The sequence below is a fragment of the Pteronotus mesoamericanus genome, unplaced genomic scaffold (genome assembly GCF_021234165.1).
Source record: "Pteronotus mesoamericanus isolate MK-2021 breed Mesoamerican mustached bat unplaced genomic scaffold, CSHL_Meso_final contig_43, whole genome shotgun sequence".
Classification (NCBI taxonomy): Eukaryota; Metazoa; Chordata; class Mammalia; order Chiroptera; family Mormoopidae; genus Pteronotus; species Pteronotus mesoamericanus.
In genome coordinates this window covers 1,470,503-1,489,041 of record NW_026555161.1, presented here as the reverse complement: position 1 = coordinate 1,489,041, position 18,539 = coordinate 1,470,503, and the positions used below count along the sequence as shown (strand labels likewise).

General features: G+C 36.3%; 1 pseudogene; it reads right to left on the bottom strand.

The window, feature by feature from the left end:
- Nucleotides 1-6,547: 6,547 nt before the first annotated feature.
- On the bottom strand, nt 6,548-7,799 carry LOC129073781 (60S ribosomal protein L4-like; annotated as a pseudogene).
- Nucleotides 7,800-18,539: the final 10,740 nt, after the last annotated feature.

Genomic DNA, 18,539 nt, shown 5'->3' with positions numbered 1-18,539 from the left:
TTTGGGACAGAGATATTTGGATAATAGAAAGGACCAATTATTACTATATGAGTGGGTGGCTGAGGTAAGTAGAGGAGAAGGCTTTTGGGCATGATGAAGTCCACAAACTGAGAATTATGGGTGAATATTATAATCAACCAAGATGACTGCAAGAACGGTCAGTGTAGACTCTAAGTCAGGTTCCAAGACCTTTATTAATAAAGTGGAAATTGCATGGAGGTAATTCCTTTCCAGTAATAATAGATCAATTATAATAATGAAAATGGCACTAATAATGATTAAGATCTACTGATAACTTTTTCTCTGCCAAAATTTAAGTTTATTGCTTTATATGCATTATCTCCATTAACACTTACAATAAACTGAGAACATTATTATCTCCACATTAGAGCTGAGGAAACTGAAATCATAGGGAATGTTAGATTGAAGTAAGGATCTGACTGACCAGGGAATTCACAATTATAACTAGTATTTTATACTACCTATTCAACAAACTATTACAAAGATTAATTGTGATACATAATTTGCAAAGCATATGTGATTGTTAAACTGTAGAATGAATACAAATGTAAAAATGAAAGGGATTAGTAATATTATGATTACTTTTTTTCTTTTCTGAAGTAATTTCTCATTTCCTAAATGCCCTAGTGATTAAACCCATGGTTAAGTGAACAAAATCATGGCTGATTAGTTTGCAGCTAGAACATGGGCTTTGGTCAAAACAAGGAGATGTACTTGAATCCATAAATAGAGTTATTGAGAATGTCTCTTGTATTCATCCCAACGGTGTGCTTACAGGCTTAATTCATAGACTGGACCTTTTCTTATGGTGCTGTAGAGCTAATGATGATGAAAAGACCTTGAGTTCCAGAGAACATCTTCTCCCACTTAATCATCCTCGCCTAAAAGGCAAAAGTAACCCCCATGATGAAGTGAAAAATAATGAAATCCACACTATGCTTATAAGCCATAGGTAGAACTGCAGTGCAGAGACAAAAGATTAGAGTGGGAACAGGTCAACAAAAGACTTCATGGATGAGATGGATCTAAAGCTGGACCTTGAATGGTTAGAAGAATTTAAGTAAGTCTTGAGAAGCAAAAAGGGCTTTTATGGCAGTCAGTGGAATTCATGCTGTGTCCTCTGTTATGAGGTACTTTTAGTATATTCTTACTGATTTATACCTGAAATGGGAACTTTAACAACGTTCTACAGAATATTCTAGATGTTCCCCACGCTGTAGTATAGATTCAATAAATAATTGAAAGGGTGCATTTTTGTATGAGTATTGGAATTAAGTAGACATTGTATCTACAGTGGTATCCTTAGTTTAAACTAGGATATGATGATGATATGTACAGTTTTGAAAGTGGAGAACAGACATGAATGAGTCGAAGCAATTTTTGGATCTAGACTCTGAAACTGTTGGTTTCAGGAGATGAGAGAGCGAGAGAGAGAGAGAGAGAGAGAGAGAGAGAACGAGCTGATGAATAGTCTAAGAAAAAGGAGAGTGCATTTTTACCTAGGATTTTCCTCATTTCCAGAAGAGTTTAGCAGGTCTTAACCTCTCTGGGTCTCAGGTTCCTCATCAACAAAATGACAGAATAGTTCTGGACACAAAAATCCATGGTTTTGACTCTGTGTTAAGAGTACCTATGAGCCTCCTTTATATCTGGGACAGTGCGCAAAGCCTCGCTGAGAAAAATAAATAAATAAATGAATAAATCCAAGAAACCCCAGAATTTATTTCTAAAAATTGTGTATTTATTCTTAATGTTTAAACTTCAGTTACCTTCAAAGTACTCATCTGATGTAATACATTTATCGAGACATTTTTCCACTGCTTAAACAGTTTTGAACACATCAGTTTTGAGGCCTTTTAGTGCTTCTGCCATTTTTTGTTTTATCCCCTGCCACATCAGCAAAATGTTTCCCTTTGAGGGCTTTATTCATCTGGGAAAACAAAAAAAGTTGCTCCAGGTGAGACTGAGTTATGAATAGGGAGAGCAGGGCATGGGAGTCGTGCCACTTTTGGTCAAAAACTGCTGAACACTCAGCATGGTGTGGACAGGTGTGGTTGCAAATCACCCATCACGGAATGGCCAAACACATTGAAAGGGTGTTTAAAGAAAATTCACGGAAGCCAAACACAGCCTCTCACAACAACGCCAGATGGTGCACTGATACAGATGGGTTACTACAACACTCACCTAGCCGGGAAGCCTGTATTACAAGGGGCCCACCCTTCAGAAGATAATCCCATTTTTTTGGGTCCTCCCCTTGTTTATATTGCCAATGAATAATCATTCCTATTTGAAGCAGTGTCTTGACTCAGGTAAATTAATCCCTTGATTGACTTTTTGTACAGAAAAGATGTGTTTGCTATGACATTGTTTTGCCCTTTATTGAAATGTCTCTTTCATGAATATGGAGCGTGACCATTGGATAAAGCATGTTTGCAGCTTTGTGGTGACAATTATCCAAGTATTTCCATTATGTTGTTCATATTTCAGGGACTCATGCATTTTCATTCAGGGTCTACTTTTGGCAAATCATGAGATGGCCTCTCAACTTAGAATGTTGGCAGAAAGCCACATGGTGCTCTTTCTCTGTCTCCGTTTCTTTCTCTCTCTTCCTCCCTGTCTTTTCCATACACACACACCCCTAAACGAAGGCAAAACAACAAAGGTGTGATGTATATATACTGTAGCATCACAAAGAATCTAAATGAAAATAAAATTTGCTAGGCCCTTCTCAACAGTTTTCATAATAATACAACATAAATTTATACATAAATTAATGAAACCTTTGAAGGACTCCAATTTAAATATTCAAAGACATCATTTTCTGAGCTACTATTTCGTTAGGATTTGAAACACAAAAACTAAAAAAGTGTTTCTTTCCCCTTGGAAACAGTCACATGACTCCCATTAACTCTAGAAGGAGGAATTATACATGAGAATGAAGACAGACAATAGACAAATAAGTATGCATGTTCAGTTGCTAGATTAACCCGATAGCCTATGATAGATCTTTGAGAGCCTTTATAGTCTATGAGATCAATAATCCATTATAACTCACACGATGACTAAATGACTTCAAGGATTGGTAATGGCATCTGAAATCTTTTACCTTTAAACCATGCTTTTAATAAATCCTGAATTCCCCTCAGGCATCACCACCTGGTTGCAATAAGGGTGTCTTTGATTCAGCACCTTGAGGAGGGCCTAGCAAATAATGGGCACTCAATACACAATTACTGAACAAAGAGAAAATATATTCTTTCCTTCATAGTCAGATCTCTTTTTATTCTCACCTTTTCCTGGGCTTGGCATATTCTTCTGGATTCTGCCTGATACCTGGTAATCCTTTCTCATCTCTAATCCAATTCTTGTTACACCTGCTTCTCTTCTCTTCCCTCAATCATAGTGTTTCTTCTGCCAGATCACAACACTTTTTGTCATTGGACTTGCTAATCAATGACTTTTTTTTGAGAAGGGGAGTGTGTAAGGACTGGAATCAGTGTACTCTATGAAAGCAGGGAGTTGATAGTGGCTGTTAGCCTTTAGAATGGTCATTTCTAAAGTAAAGGGCAGAGGAGAGAAAGGGCTGCTGTTGCCCTCATCTGGCATAAAATCTGGCATATAGCAGATGTTCAAATAAGCTTTGACACATATAAATGAAGAGAAATAAAGCTAATATGTTTAGAACATCAGTATGTGTTAATGATATTAACTTGTATTTACATTTCTCATTAAGTCCTCACAAGAATACTAAAATTGTGTGTATCATCTCCAGGCTTAAGGATAAGAAAACTTATTTAACTTATTTCTCCAGACCACCTATCTCAGGTATTGCTGAGCCAGAATTTTATTCTAGGTTAGTCTGACACAATTTTGTTTTGCTACTATGTTCTGGATTTTTATTCCTCCCACTATGTTGTTCTGGAATTTTATTCCTCCCACTGTTTTTATGTTCTGACCTTGGAGCATTGATTACCCTGGCGGCAGGAGGCAGTTTCCGAGCCTTTGTTGTACTTTCATAGCATTTATGACATCAGACCCAATCTATGCCAAGTCATAATGGCAATGGCTAACATGTTTAGTGATACCATGTTCGTTAGCTTACTTTTATGCACTTTAACATGCATGATATTATTTGATCATTATAACAAGCCTGTAAAGAGTAAAGCATGCATTTATTATCATCATCCTCTTCACAGTTCAGATGACAAAACTGAGATCCACAACACTGACAAGTCATAATCACCCCAAATTCATAATTCACATCAGGGTCTGCTGTTGGTGTTATACATTCTATGTATCTGAACAAATGCATAGTGACATGTGTTTATCATAAAAATATCTTAACAGTGTATTTTCACTGCCCTAAAAATCCTTTGTGCTGTGTGGTTATCCCTCATTCCCGCAACGCCTGACAACCAGTGATTTTTTTTTTTTTTACTACTTCCATACTTTTGCTTTCTCCAGAATGTCATATAGTTGGGATCATACAGTATAAAGCCATTTTAGATGGCCTTCTTTCATTTAATAATACACATTTAAGGTAATTCCCTCTCTTTTCATGCCTTGATAGCTCTTTTTTTTAGCTCTGAATAATATTTCATTTTCTGAATCTACCACAGTTTATTTATCCATTCACCTACTGAAGGACATCTTGGTTGCTTCCAAATTTTGGCAATTATGAATAAAACTGCTATAAGCATATTTGTGCTGGTTTTGACTAGATATAAATTTTCAATTCCTTTAGGTAAATACCAAGGAGCCTGATTGCTATATCATATGGTAAGAGTATATTTAATTTTGCAAGAAATAGCCAGACTGTTTTCCAAAATGACTACCCATCATTAGCTGGGAATGTTTTTCATTCCCATCAGCAATGTATGACAGTTTTCTTTGCTCTACATTCTTACCAGCATTTGGCGTTGACCATTCTGATAGGTGCATAGTAGTCAGGGAAGCTTATTTTCTTATCTGAAATGACAGAGCTAATAAGTGGTCTTCTGACATGTTCTTCTGTTCATTTTATTACACCAGACTCCCCCACAGATAGGTCACGGTCACTGGCAGTGTTGTATTTCTGAATATTTGCCATGTATTTTCACCCTTTATTTTCTTACTTCTATAATATAGAACTTAAAATAATTTCTAATTATGCTGCTTGGGAAAAATATAAAATAAGTCGTCACAAGACTTTATGGCTCAGGTAATGCTATAAAACCTATGTGATTCATTGAAAGAAATGTAACCCTTCTGAATCTTGGTTTCTTCATTTGTTCACTTTAAAAAATAGTATTTGTTCCATCCAACAGGGGAAAAGTGAAGATAAAAAGAGGTCAAATGTAAATGTGCCTTCAGTTATTGGAATCACCATGTCAATGTAAATATTGCCATTATTTTGAAAGCACAAGAATGAACCACAGTAAAATGGTGTTTTAGGAGGTACCTAGTATCAAGTCTTTGTTAGAATCCAGATTTCCTTTTCTTCCAGGCAAGGTCAGGTTGTCCCAGGCCCAAGCTACTGATGATTCCCACTGCCCGAGGTTTTTAAGTACAAGAAACATGTCTCCTTCATGCTTCCTGTGTCCTGCACTGTGTCTTATGTATAGAAAGGACAGGTAAATGTGTGGGGAATCAAAGGAATTTGATTCCTTGGAGACTAGTTGTATTTCAGCTAAAATAAAACAAATGTTTCTCATCTGGATTCTAATCCAGATAATGGGTGATATAATAAAAAACAGGAATGGGGAGTTCTAGGGGAGAGAAATGCAGAAAAACATACAAAAGGAAATACTTTTGCCCTCCATGTTAACATTTCCATGTTCAATACGAATCACTTGTGAAGAAATTATGGACCTAGTGCACACTTTTCCTACCAAGGGGATTTTTATGTAATCTCTAAATCAGCCCTATGATCCTAGAAGTGTACAGTTTTGTTACAGAGATAAGTAAGGTATGATCACAAGGAACCATGAAAAATAACACCAAGATAAATAAAAATTATTATTTATGTTCACTGCTGATAAATACTGCGTGAGGACTTACACATGTACCTACATGTATGTGTACATAGCCACAATTTCTAAGGTAATTATAACAGTGACCCTAGACAATATTGTAATTAACCTAATTATCTAGATGGGAAAACAGGGTAAAAGAGGGTATGTGATTTATTCATAAAACACAACTAGACTATGGAAGACCTGAGATTCAAGTCCAGGTCTGTGTAAACTAGCTATGCAAGTTATGCCATGGTGAATGTGTCAGATTTTGTGTTCCTGATTAAAGTAACAACAATGGTGCAGGGCCTGGCTGGGCCATCAATAACTGCTTTTAACTTCAGTTTTTCCCTAAAGATATAATGTATTTTGAATAGGTTACTGAGAACATTTTTATCATGAGGGAAGGTCATGAAATCATTTTTTAGAAAAGGAAAAATTGCCTTTTTTTTTTTTTTTTTTTACCTTTGACATGTTTTTACTCAAAACTAGCTGTCCCCAGTGATTTGACCTTTATGAAGGAAACAAATTTAAGTTTCTGCCGCAGCCTTCTTTTCTTCCACGGTGAGTTTCTTTCCTGCAGGCTTCTTTCCAGCTGCTCGGTTTTTGGTAGCTGCAGCCTTTTTTCCCACCAAAGGCTTCTTCTGCTTCTTAACGCCAGCAACCTCCCCTCCTTTCTTCCTTACGACAGGCCTCTTGCCTGCAGCCCCCTTCTCATCTGGTTGGGCTTCTAGTGCCGCTGCTGCTCTATCCACCCGGAGCTTGTGATTCTTGGCCTGGCAAAAAATGGTGTTCCGGTGCATGGTCTTTGAACATGGGTTTAATTTCACTATGATTTTCAGGTTTTCCAGTGTATTCTCCTTGAGGACTCTGCGATGAATCTTCTTGTGTGGTGCTCAGAGGGCTCTTTGGATATCTGGGCTTTTCAAGATTCTGCTAAGGTCTGTGTTTGAGCATCTTGTGCATGGGAAGGTTGTAGTTACTCTCGAGGGAGGCTGCTTTATGCCAAGTGCCATACAGATCATCTAACTTGTAGAAAGCATTTTCAATCCAAATGCAGAAATGGCCCACATGTCCACGAGGAGCAAGTTTCAAAATGTTCAGTTTGCTTACAGAAAGCAGACTAATTCCAGGAATGTTTCTGAAGGCTTTGATGATACCGTTGTCCTCATTATAGATGATGCAGGGTTGCCTGTGCTGGGTATGATGACAGCTTCTCATTTCGGCCTTGCCAGCTCTCATTCGCTGAGAAGCACAGGCCTTTTTGAAATCATTCCAGGCCTTATGCTTCTTAAGAAGCAAAACAGCCTCCTTGGTTTTCTTGTAGCTTTCAACTTTATCTTCAACCACCGAAGGAAGTTTAAGAACTTCCTCAGTACAATGACCTTTGGACATGACCTGTGCGGGTACAGCCAAGACAGCTAGGGCAGAGCAGGTGGTGTATCACTTCGGTGTTGTGTTCACTCCGTGTGAGAACAGCGCCGGGTTTGGGTTGGTGCAAACATGGGGCCCCCATGACACACATTTCCGAGTTCCACCACCTCGAACTCTGGGAATTCGAGCCACAGCTCTGCCAGTGCCCCAAGGCTCAGCACTGGTTTGATGTCCTGCCAATTCACTGACAGCCTAGGCCTGTCTATTGTTTTTGCGCAAGTCAGTGTGAACGAAGTTCACAATATCTGGTTGAATGGGAGCCTTGAACACAGCAGGCAAAGTGACATTTTTGCCAGATGATTCCCTCTTTTTGGAGTATGCTGCCGTCGGTGGATGAGCACATGTCATGGTGTGGAGAGGAAAGGCCACACTCCTCTCAGCCTAGTGGTTCCCACAGGAAAAAAAGAAAATTGCTCTATTTTCTAAACACTTTCAAACTTAAGGTACTTTTTCTGAATTTACATAATTTTATTTATACCCACCTTTCTTATTTAATATACATTCGTCTAATTATCAAAATCAAGTATTACTGTGTACCAGCCAGACAATATTAGGTGCTAAGAACACAGTAATGAACAAAACAAAGAAAACCACTGCCCTGGTTACCAGAGAGAGACCCCCACCTTGGAGGTGCACGAGGGCTGAAAGTGATCAGCTAGTGTTGGGAGATAGGGAAAAAAATCAGGTCTCTTTTTCCGACTCTTCACTTACAAGAAACCACCTTAAGGAAGGGGTTAGTGGGGAATGACACATCCTCTTACCCTCAAGGCCACTGAAGGTAGAATAGAAGCAAAACTTATGTGCTTCTAGGAAGGGATAGAAAACCCTCCACTTCTCACTACCCCAGGAACCAGACAGAGATCCACTGATTCTGGGGGAACTTGAGTAAAAGAAAAATACATCTTCCAATGAAAGAGGAGCATGAATGTCTTCTGAGCCCAAGATCTTACAATGGTAAAAAGTCAAAGGTTTTCTGGTTCTAGGCGAGAGAAAGGAGAGTTTGGCTGTCATAGGGATTAAAGGGCAGGAAAGCTGACACACTTAACTCTGAATCACAGCCTGGTCTAAGCCTGAGCCAGAATCAAGAAAACTAAGTAATGTTCCCTGTTCCTACCATGAACCTAGTGCTAGTAAATAAGCAATACCAGTTTACAAGTAGGGAAGTGACAGGAAGAGAGACCCACTCTGTAGTGTCTGGACTGCTGGAAGATTAAAAAAGTCTTTCCTATCACGGAAGGAATTTGAAGTTTAGAATGCATTGAGAGTAATGATAGTAATAACAATACCCAAACATAACTTCCAAATATTAAGTTCCAAATATAAATTGTCTGACAAAAGAAAAAGCATGGCCACTTTCAGGCTTAAATAGTATTAACTTCAATCTCTGGTAGTATTCTATATACAGTGGACTGGCATTCAGCCAGATATATGAGATATACAAAATATCAAGAGAAAAATGACACTCATGAACATTTAACAAATGAATCTAACAATAAGTAAAATGAATATTCAGGATGTCTATGTGACTTTTATCAAATAAATTCAAGGTTGATTTAATAGTCAAGAAACCAAAAAATATCAGTCACCATATTAAGAGTCAAAAATAAAAAATGAGTATCTCAACAGATGCAAAAAAAGCAATTAAAAATGTAACCATGATAAACTCTCAAGCTTGTAAAGGGTATTTATGAAAAAAAACTCCTCAGATAATATACTTATTGGTAAAGGACTGACTGATTTTCTCCTATTATCAAGAACAATGTGAGGATACTTGCTCTTACAATATCCATTCAGTATTGTACTGGAGATGGTAGTGCAATAAGAGAAGAAAAAAGAAATAAAATGCATAGACTGGAAAGGAAAATTAACATCCTTATTCACTGACAATATGATCACATCTATTAAAAATATTTTTTAAAAGTCTATAAAGCAGCTACTAGGACTAACAAGTGAAATTTGTTAGTAACTTGCTGATCAAGTGGCTTAGACTTCCAATATAATTATTCTTGTTGCATTGAAATTTCTCTTAAGCACACACCATGACCTCATGTGGAGTTCTAACTGAGCAATAGTCAGAGAAAGAAAAATATTCATGCTGATAGTCCTGTATGACATGTGAGCATTGTTTGAAAGTGGACTGCTGCAGCATAGTTAAATCATGGAGAGTTCTATAGGATAGTGGGAAAAGAAAAAAACTTCTAGTGGCCAGAACTTTAAGGAGTGCAATTAATTGCTTCCTTTTCCTGGAAGGAGAGGTGACCAGAGATAAAGGTCTGTATAAATTCATGGTGCCTAATGCTTTGGATGATGGCAATGCAGTTGAATAGAACATGACTACAAAATTGATGACAGGGGGCTTAGGGAAATGAGAATAAACTGTGAGACTGTATGGGTCTCAATATAAACACTCATCAAAGGGCATCCATTGCAAAGAAGGCTCTCAGGAATTATGTGAATCAGGTGGCCTATTTTGTCCATGTCTGTAAACCCCCTTCTCCAGCCATCTTGATATTTCCTCAATGGGTTTATGAGCAACGGAACTTCTTAATTATCTGTTGAACAATATGATTTATTATATGGATATAACTATGATGGCAGCAAGAGAAGTTATGTGTGAGATGAACAACACATGGGCTGATCTGCCTATTGCCATGGGTGATTATCCAATCTGCCAACAACAGAGACCAGTGCTGCAGTCTTACTGGGGTTTTATGGTGGGGACCATAAAACCACATAGTGACAGGTTGATGACACAAGATGCCTTTCATCATAGAAGGGGCATCAACTTGTCCTCATTAAGTAGCTTTTTACTTAGAAAATTGATTTCCCCTTGCAAGCATGTTTTTGCTAGCATCACCCTCCATATTTTATCCACTATGTCACAGCATTCCACAAAACATTAATGTAATAGGTGTAGAGAGATACTGGACTGATGCTCCCAGGGTTGACACATCTTACGTGTGCCCTCTTACTCCTAAGCACCTTTTAAAGATGTAGTTACAGCTCAGGTAGTATGATGATGCCTTGCAGAGCTGTGTTGTCATCCTAAAATGCTGCTTATAATCAATGACCTATATAGAAAACCATTTGCCCTAACACCAAATTATAAGCATCTAGAAATAGATAGAAGTGAGAGGTGGCTACCCTTACACCTAATTGGTCCACCTACAAAATTTATATTTTTCTTCACAGGAGTTAAAGCTGTATTAAGAGAAGCCATTATCTCCCAGAGGAAATATAGGCTGATTTGGAAGCAGCTTTGTGAGATTATCATTTGCTTCTTTGCCAGAATCCTATCTAACACTGGAACCACTGGAACCCGTTGTGGTTGCTTCCTGGTGATTCTTGACATTTTCAATGACCTTCTGGACAATTTTGAGAATTGCCTTTCAGTGTGGCAGAAAGCTAGGATCTTTGGTGCCTGCTCTTCTGAGCTTTGTTCCCAGCCATTCCAATGGTTGTGTAAGCCTCTAATTCCATGTTGAACCCATCCTACTTGGAATACTTAGAGTGACTTCTGTGTTCTGCCTGAATTCTAACTGATACAGGGTCTTAATGATTTAGATATGTTCCCAGGGAGAGAAAACAATTCACCAAATGGAGGTTGAAGTTAAGAGATTGATGTAAAATGGTACATGTAATGAATTGGGAGGAAAAAAGGAAAGATGAGCCACGAGAAGCCTAGCCCACTGGAATGAAGCCTTAAGGAAATCCTTATATCACGGATATAGCAAAATCTTTACTTATATGAAAGATAGCAGTAAGTCCTTCCTGTAGAGAGCTATTTAGTTTACAAAGCATTTTCATAAACATTATCTGTCTTGGATTTGAAGAGAATTCTCATACTGTAGAGGTAAAATACATATCCTCTGTCTCACTGAAGTCTCCCCAAACATCTTAACTCCACACTGTAGCAACCTGGTGAGTAGCAAGAGAGGCACTATTATATACCTTTCACAGATGATGAACCTGAGGCTGTTAACTTTTAGGTTTATTTTATTTACATATTCACTGAGCAAAAGTACACTGGTCATTTACTGTGTGTCAGGAATTGTGTTAGGTAAGAGTGATAAAATAATAAACAAGGCATGTCCTTGATCTCATGTTTCATATTTATAGTTAGGAAACAGACATTAAGTAAGTGGTTTTTAGTATAATCAACACCTTTTGAAAAGGGACAGCAGAGGATACTACGGAGACTTCAACTGCAATGATACTCAGGGAAGGACCCCCTGAAGAGCTTATGCCTACACTGTTACTGAGACTTGAAGAATGACTAATCAGTAGCCCAAACTCACACAGTCAGGAAGTGGCTCTGAAGGCAATTCAGCTTCCCTGATTTCAGCTCCAAAGTTCCCTTCACTACATCAGGTTGGGATTGCAACTGCTTCCCTGACTTGGGATAGGAAACTGGACAGTAATTGTGTCAATCTGAAAATAAGTAAAATATTTAATCCTTTACAGCTAAGTTTGTGTAGATGCTGTCTCATTATAAATAATATAAATCTCAACAGAATATTTAAAAAATCTATTTTGGCAAGGCCCAGGCAGTCCAAATAACTTTGTAGACTCTCTCTCTCTTTTTTTTTGAGGCCATGTGAATTAAGACTAGGTTATTCAATTGAATTGTATGGAACTGCTGATATTTAATCATTTTGAATTCAAAAATGACAGTTTCATATGATTCTTACCTAATACTAAACTAACAAACCCAGTCCTGGAGTGTTCTAAGCAATTCTTTTAACTCCTTTTACAAATACAAAATATACCTCAATGAAACATAATTCCTTCAAGAAGGAAGAAAAAAATGAAATAATGAAAACATAATTGCTGCAGATAAAAATAGTATCATACCTAGATGGTCACAAAATCTGGAAGAATTCACAATTTGAAAACTGCTATTATAGTCTTGAAAATAAAGCACTTTTAAAAAGTTGTCCAATTACAAATTGACTTGACCAGGTCAATAATTTGAGAACTAAAGAAGATCTACAGGATATAATTGACCATCCTGGTTGAATCAATACCAAATTGACTTTTTAAAAAATGTAAATTATAGTGGAAACCATGATGACACTCAGAAGCATACTCTCTAAATGTAAATTACCTGAAGGTTTGAAATGAACCATTGTCCTGTAATAGTGGGGCAAAGTCTGAAACAAGTAAATATTTTCATTCCCAGCATTTGGTGCTGAGGGATATTTACAATAAAATAAGCCACTTTTAAAATTTGTATTGAGTTCTGTCTGGGTAGCTCAGTTGGTTGGAGTGTTGTCCTGATACACCAAGGTTGCTTGTTTGATTCCTGGTCAAGGCATATATAAGAAATAACCAATGAATGCATAACTGAGTGGAACAACAAATCAACGTCTCTCTCTTTCTCCACCTCCCTCTGCCTTCTTTACTCCCCCTCTCTCCTGTCTCTCTAAAATCAATAAATAAAAACATTAAGATTTGTAATGAGGAACTTTCATTAAAATCTACTTATGAATTTATTTTACAAACACCACGTTTGCTGAGAAAATGGAGAAATGTACTTCTACATGTTGTTGATGAAACTTGAAGTTGACAATGTCTTTAAGGATAAGAATTTGGATATATAAAGAACTCACTCAACTCCACTCCAAGAAGACAAATGATCCAATAAAAAAATGGGCAAAGGACCTGGGCAGATGCTTTTCCAAGGAGGAGATACAGAGGGCCCAGAGACATTTGAAAGGATGCTCGGCATCACTAGCCATCAGAGAAATGCAGATCAAAACCACCATGAGGTACCAACTCACACCGGTCAGAATGGCCATCATAAACAGATCCACAAACAACAGGTGCTGGCAAGGCTGTGGAGAAAAGGGAACCCTAGGACACTGTTGGTGGGAATGCAGACTGGTGCAGCCACTGTGGAAAGCAGTGTGGAATTTCCTCAAAAAGCTGAAAATGGAACTGCCTTTTGATCCAGTGATTCCCCTGCTGGGACACTACCCTAAGAATTCCAAAACGCCAATTCAAAAGAACGTATGCACCCCAATGTTCATAGCAGCACAATTTACAATAGCCAAGTGTTGGAAGCAACCTAAATGCCCATCAGTAGATGACTGGATCAAAAAACTATGGTACATTTGCACAATGGAATACTGCGCAGCAGAAAGAAAAAAAGAACTACTAAACTTTGCGACAGCATGGATGGAACTAGAGAGCATTATGCTAAGCGAAATAAGCCAGAGGGCGAAAAACAAATACCATATGATCTCACCTATAAGCGGAACCTAACCAACAATACAAAAATGCAAGGAAAATAAGACCAGCAACACTGAAAGGAAAGGAAACCAACAGAGACAAGAGGGAAGGAGGGGAGAGAGGAGGGGGGAAAAGGAAGGGAAAGGACAAGTCAAGGAACATATAGCAAGTAGTCATGGACAAAACCAAAGGGGAAGGGTTGAGTGGGGGGAGAGGGGGTAAGGGAAAGTGGTGAGGGGAAGGCAGAGACAAATGTATTTTAAAAAAATAATTAAAAAAAAGACTTTATTCATTTAAATTTATTGAGCCCCACTTATGTAGTAAACTCTGCTTTTAGTTTACAATTTAGAGAAATAAGGGGCATGCATTCCCAAAGGTAAACAAGTGAAAGAGGATAACTATTGCTACTTCTGCTGGAAGAATGGTAGAAAGGAAAAATTGTGTAAACCATGAACATTTTATTATTAACTTGAAACATATAAATGTACAGTCATCAAATTTTCAAAATTTAATTATAGTAAATTTTAAATATGTACAAAAGTAGAGGAATAGTGTGATGAACTGATGTGTGCGCTCCATCCAGCATCCACTCATAGCCTTTTTGTTTCCATGTACCCCCTCTCTCACCGTATTTTTGAAGCAATCTCTAATTATTATATCATTTTATCTAAACATTTCAGTACTTCCACTGAAAGATAAGGGCTCTTGCTTAAAACTAATCAAAATAACCACTATTACCCAAGAGTTATTTCACACTTTTTTTTGCAATCAATTTATATGAGTCAGGATCTAAATAAATAAGATCCATCTGGCCCTGACTGGTGTGGCTCAGGTATGGGTGTTGTCCTGCAAACCAAACCCAAAGGTCACTGGTTCAGTTCCCCATCAGACCACTTGCCTGGGTTGTGGTCCAGGTGCTCCACAGGGGGCATGTGGGAAGCAACCTGTTGATGTTTCTCTCACATATTGATGTTTTCTCCCTCCCTTTCCTTTTCTCTAAAAATAAAAAATAAATTCTTAAAAAAAAGGATAATAATTTGGTAAAATGCACTAAAAACCAATGAATATTTACACCATCCATTTTGAACAGGGATGATAACATCCCCAGTGGGGAGAAAAATTGGTTGGTTGGATTAATTAACAGAGAAACAAAAATTTTATTCTTTTAATGTATAAAGCACAAAAAAAATACAAATGAAGATATAGAGAATATTTGATCTATTAAAATTCCATGAAGAAATGATTAGGAAAAAAATCTAAGAAGATCCCCTTGGGCAAATAATAATGAAAAATAGTTGAGAAATACTGGCTTTCATCCTTTGAGTCAATAGCTGACAAATACAGAAGTTTTTAGAAAAGTATTAAAAATAATTCTAAGGATAGTGTCTAGCATATGTGCAGATATAGAGCTAATAAGATATTCATAGCAATGCTATTTATAGTAATGAATAACTAGAAAATACCTAAATTTCCCCAAAACAGAGGGTGATTATGTAAATTGTGATATATTCTTACGATGGACTATGTACTCATTGCAAATGTGGAAGAAATGTACATGGTATAGAATATGTTCATAGTTCTATAACTGAAAAAAATTATATACTCTTGTCACTTTGTCTAAATATATGTTGACATTTTTATATATTACAAAATTGACTAAGAAGAAGGATTCACACCAAAATAATTTACAGTGATTATCAATGAGGAGGAAGTTACAAATAATTTTTTTCTCAACTGTGGTTTCTTTTAATTAAATACTTCTAGCAATTCGATATCCATGTATAACCTGAAAATTTAAATAATAATAAATGAATTAAATTTTTATTAAACATTTGCTTTTCTCATTCCCTTATCCAACTTCCCAGAGGTAACCACTTTCTACTTTTTGAAACTATTTTCCACTAGGTAATTTACTTAACTTGCTATTTTTTTTTTACTTTTTAAAAAACTTTTTATTTGGTATATTTTATTGACTGCTTATGATATTTGAATTTATCTTCCTTATGTTTCCCTCAGCAATCACAAATACTTTCCCTTCCATTAATCATATCAACATATTAATATGATAAAATTTGCATACTCAGTATTATGTGCTTCATTTGTATAGTTAAAAATAATGTGTATTGTTGAATTGCATGGTTTACAATGATTATATTTCCTCTCTTATTCATATATTTTTCTTGAAGATAATAATTTTATTGTTTGTTATTTTAACTTTTCATGAGCATTATCTTTATAAATGATCTGATAGAAATATGAAAGTCCTCTCTATATAATTAGATGTTAAAACAGGTCAGCTTAATTTTTTTCTTGTAGATATCATTTTTGGAGTCTTCCATCATCCTGTATTAATTGTTATTAAGTGTTTGGGATTATTCATGGCTGTTTTCTTGGAACTACCCTTTATTGCTATCCTGGAATTTTTCTTTGTTTTCCCCTACTTTAAATAATTTTTTCTCAACTTCTTATTTTGTTGCTTTGAGTTAATAAAACACCACTTTTTGTGGCTTCATTCAAAGAGCACAAAGGAAATAAATTTGTTGAAACTATTCACATCTCACAATGTTGTAATTCTGCTCATACGCTTGACTAATACTTTGGATGGGTATATAATTTCAGAGTGTTGAAATAATTTTCCCTCAGTACTTTAAAGACAATGCTTAACACTCTTTGGGTCATAAAAATATCCAATGGCATTATAATTACTGATATATTGCATCAAAAGTTTGTTGTCTAAGGAATCTTTAGAATGAATATTCTTTTTGTCCTTTGTGGTTTTCAATATCATATGATGTACCTTGTTGAGAGATGGTTTTTTTTTTCATTTAATATCTTGGGTATTTAGTGGTTCTTTTATTCTGAAAAAAAAAATTCTCATTTATGGAAAATTGCCTTCTTTCTTTCTTCTTCTGGAATTCTTATTTGAGTTGAAAGATATACCTCTTGAATTGAGCCTTCTCATTTAATGCTCATGTCTTTTTTATTTTTTCTGATTCTGGGAGGTTTCTTTAAGTATATCTTCCAATCTTCAATTGTCTATTTTAGTGTATTCTCATAATTCTTAATCCAGGTTTCTCCTTTTTACACTGTGTTCCTTTTAAAAAGCATATTCTCTTTATCTTTCTGAAAAATATACTGATTAATATTTGAAGTTTTCTTCTGCTTTCTGTATTTTCTCTTTTTCTTCTTTACATATTATCCTATTTTGTTCTGTCTCTTTCTTTTAGGTTAGAGGCTTTCTTGAGAAACTTTGAAAATATGTCTGTTTATAATTAAGATAGAGTTGCTGAAAAAGACAAGGTTTTTGTAAGATCTCTATGCTTCGATATAGCTACTTGACTTACAGGCTTCACAGTGAATAAATGGATGAAAAACTGGCTATTTGTTAAATTACTTCTAAATGTATCCATGGATAATTTTTCTTGATAGTAGTCCTTTAGTTTATTTTTTTCCTACAAGTGAGAAATAACCAGGGGTCTAAGACCATAACTGGGCAAGTGAGTTAGGGTCACTGTTTGCTATGCAGAGTTTCTGTTAATCCCTGTGTTTTCAATAAGATACTGGCTGTCTTTCCTTCAGTCAGGCCTGGTGTCACCTGCCCTGTAGTGTCTCTGGTTCTCACCTCAGAGGGAATAAACCCTCTGCCTTTCATTTAGGTGGCAGAGGGGATCTGGTTTGTAACAACTCCTTATGCAAATTTGCAATATATTCTCTTATTTATGATCTCTTCATATTTCCTTACATTGAGAGATAACTGGGACCTCCCTGAGTTTTTCTAGTATCCAGGAGGAAAAATTAACTGGTTTCTTGTTGACGTCCCCATTTGCTTGCACATATAAGATCCAAGACAGTTAAGTGCTAACTGTGCATTGTTGTCTGCTCTCCTTACCATGGTAGGTTATACCATTTCAGTTTCTTTAGTATGATTTTAGTGGGGTTGAAAAGGAATCAGAAATAAGATCTTCTTTTTAATTTACTACATGTATCTTGAAGTTCTTCATCATAGTTTTCAAAATTTTTCCCCCAAGGAACATGTTTTAATTTGGTAATCATGACAATAATCAGTATAAATAAAGATAATCCTGTTTCACTTCATCTAACACCTACTACCACCTCCAATATGTCTGGGAAACCATAAATAAAGGTAGAGATAATCTCTGAACATGACCATTATAGTGGCCAACTACTGTCTCCATCATAACTAGACTTTCCTTCTCCACTCTCTCATGATTGGACCATACACTGAGTTTGTCTCTCCTACCAAGACATTTACTAATCCTGGAGATTCTCAGTTCTCCTAATGCTTTATTATTGCTGACTCTCTATTGTGCTGACTATCTATGCCCTCCCTTTCATAACCATTCTTATCCTCATTTCAGATCCCTGCCTTTTTCCATAACTTGTTACTACCGTTGCACTAAATTAGGATTTCCATATTAGTAAAATATCCACTGATGTAGAGTGGTAAGAGGCTAATGAGTGTAGGATCAACATAGAAAGTTAATTTTGCATGATGTTGTATTATGAGAACACTTATGTATCATTCAATCATTGCTATTTTCAAGAAAGTAACCTAAGTATGTCATAAAACTGTATCATTTAAGTTGTCGCATGTATTGTTTTGTAAGATGTGGTATTTTTTGTATATTTGCAGTATACTTAGGAAGATCATTCATTCACCCACTTTTCATTAAGCTTCATAGAAGTTATTATTATTAAAGTATTTTTTTAACATAGAAATATTAAACATATGTCAGTGGGCTCTGCTGAACACGTTTTAAGTGCATTTCTAAGGATTCTAAACACAAGGATTTTTTTTATCAGCTTCAATTTAATCAGAAAGAGAATTTACTA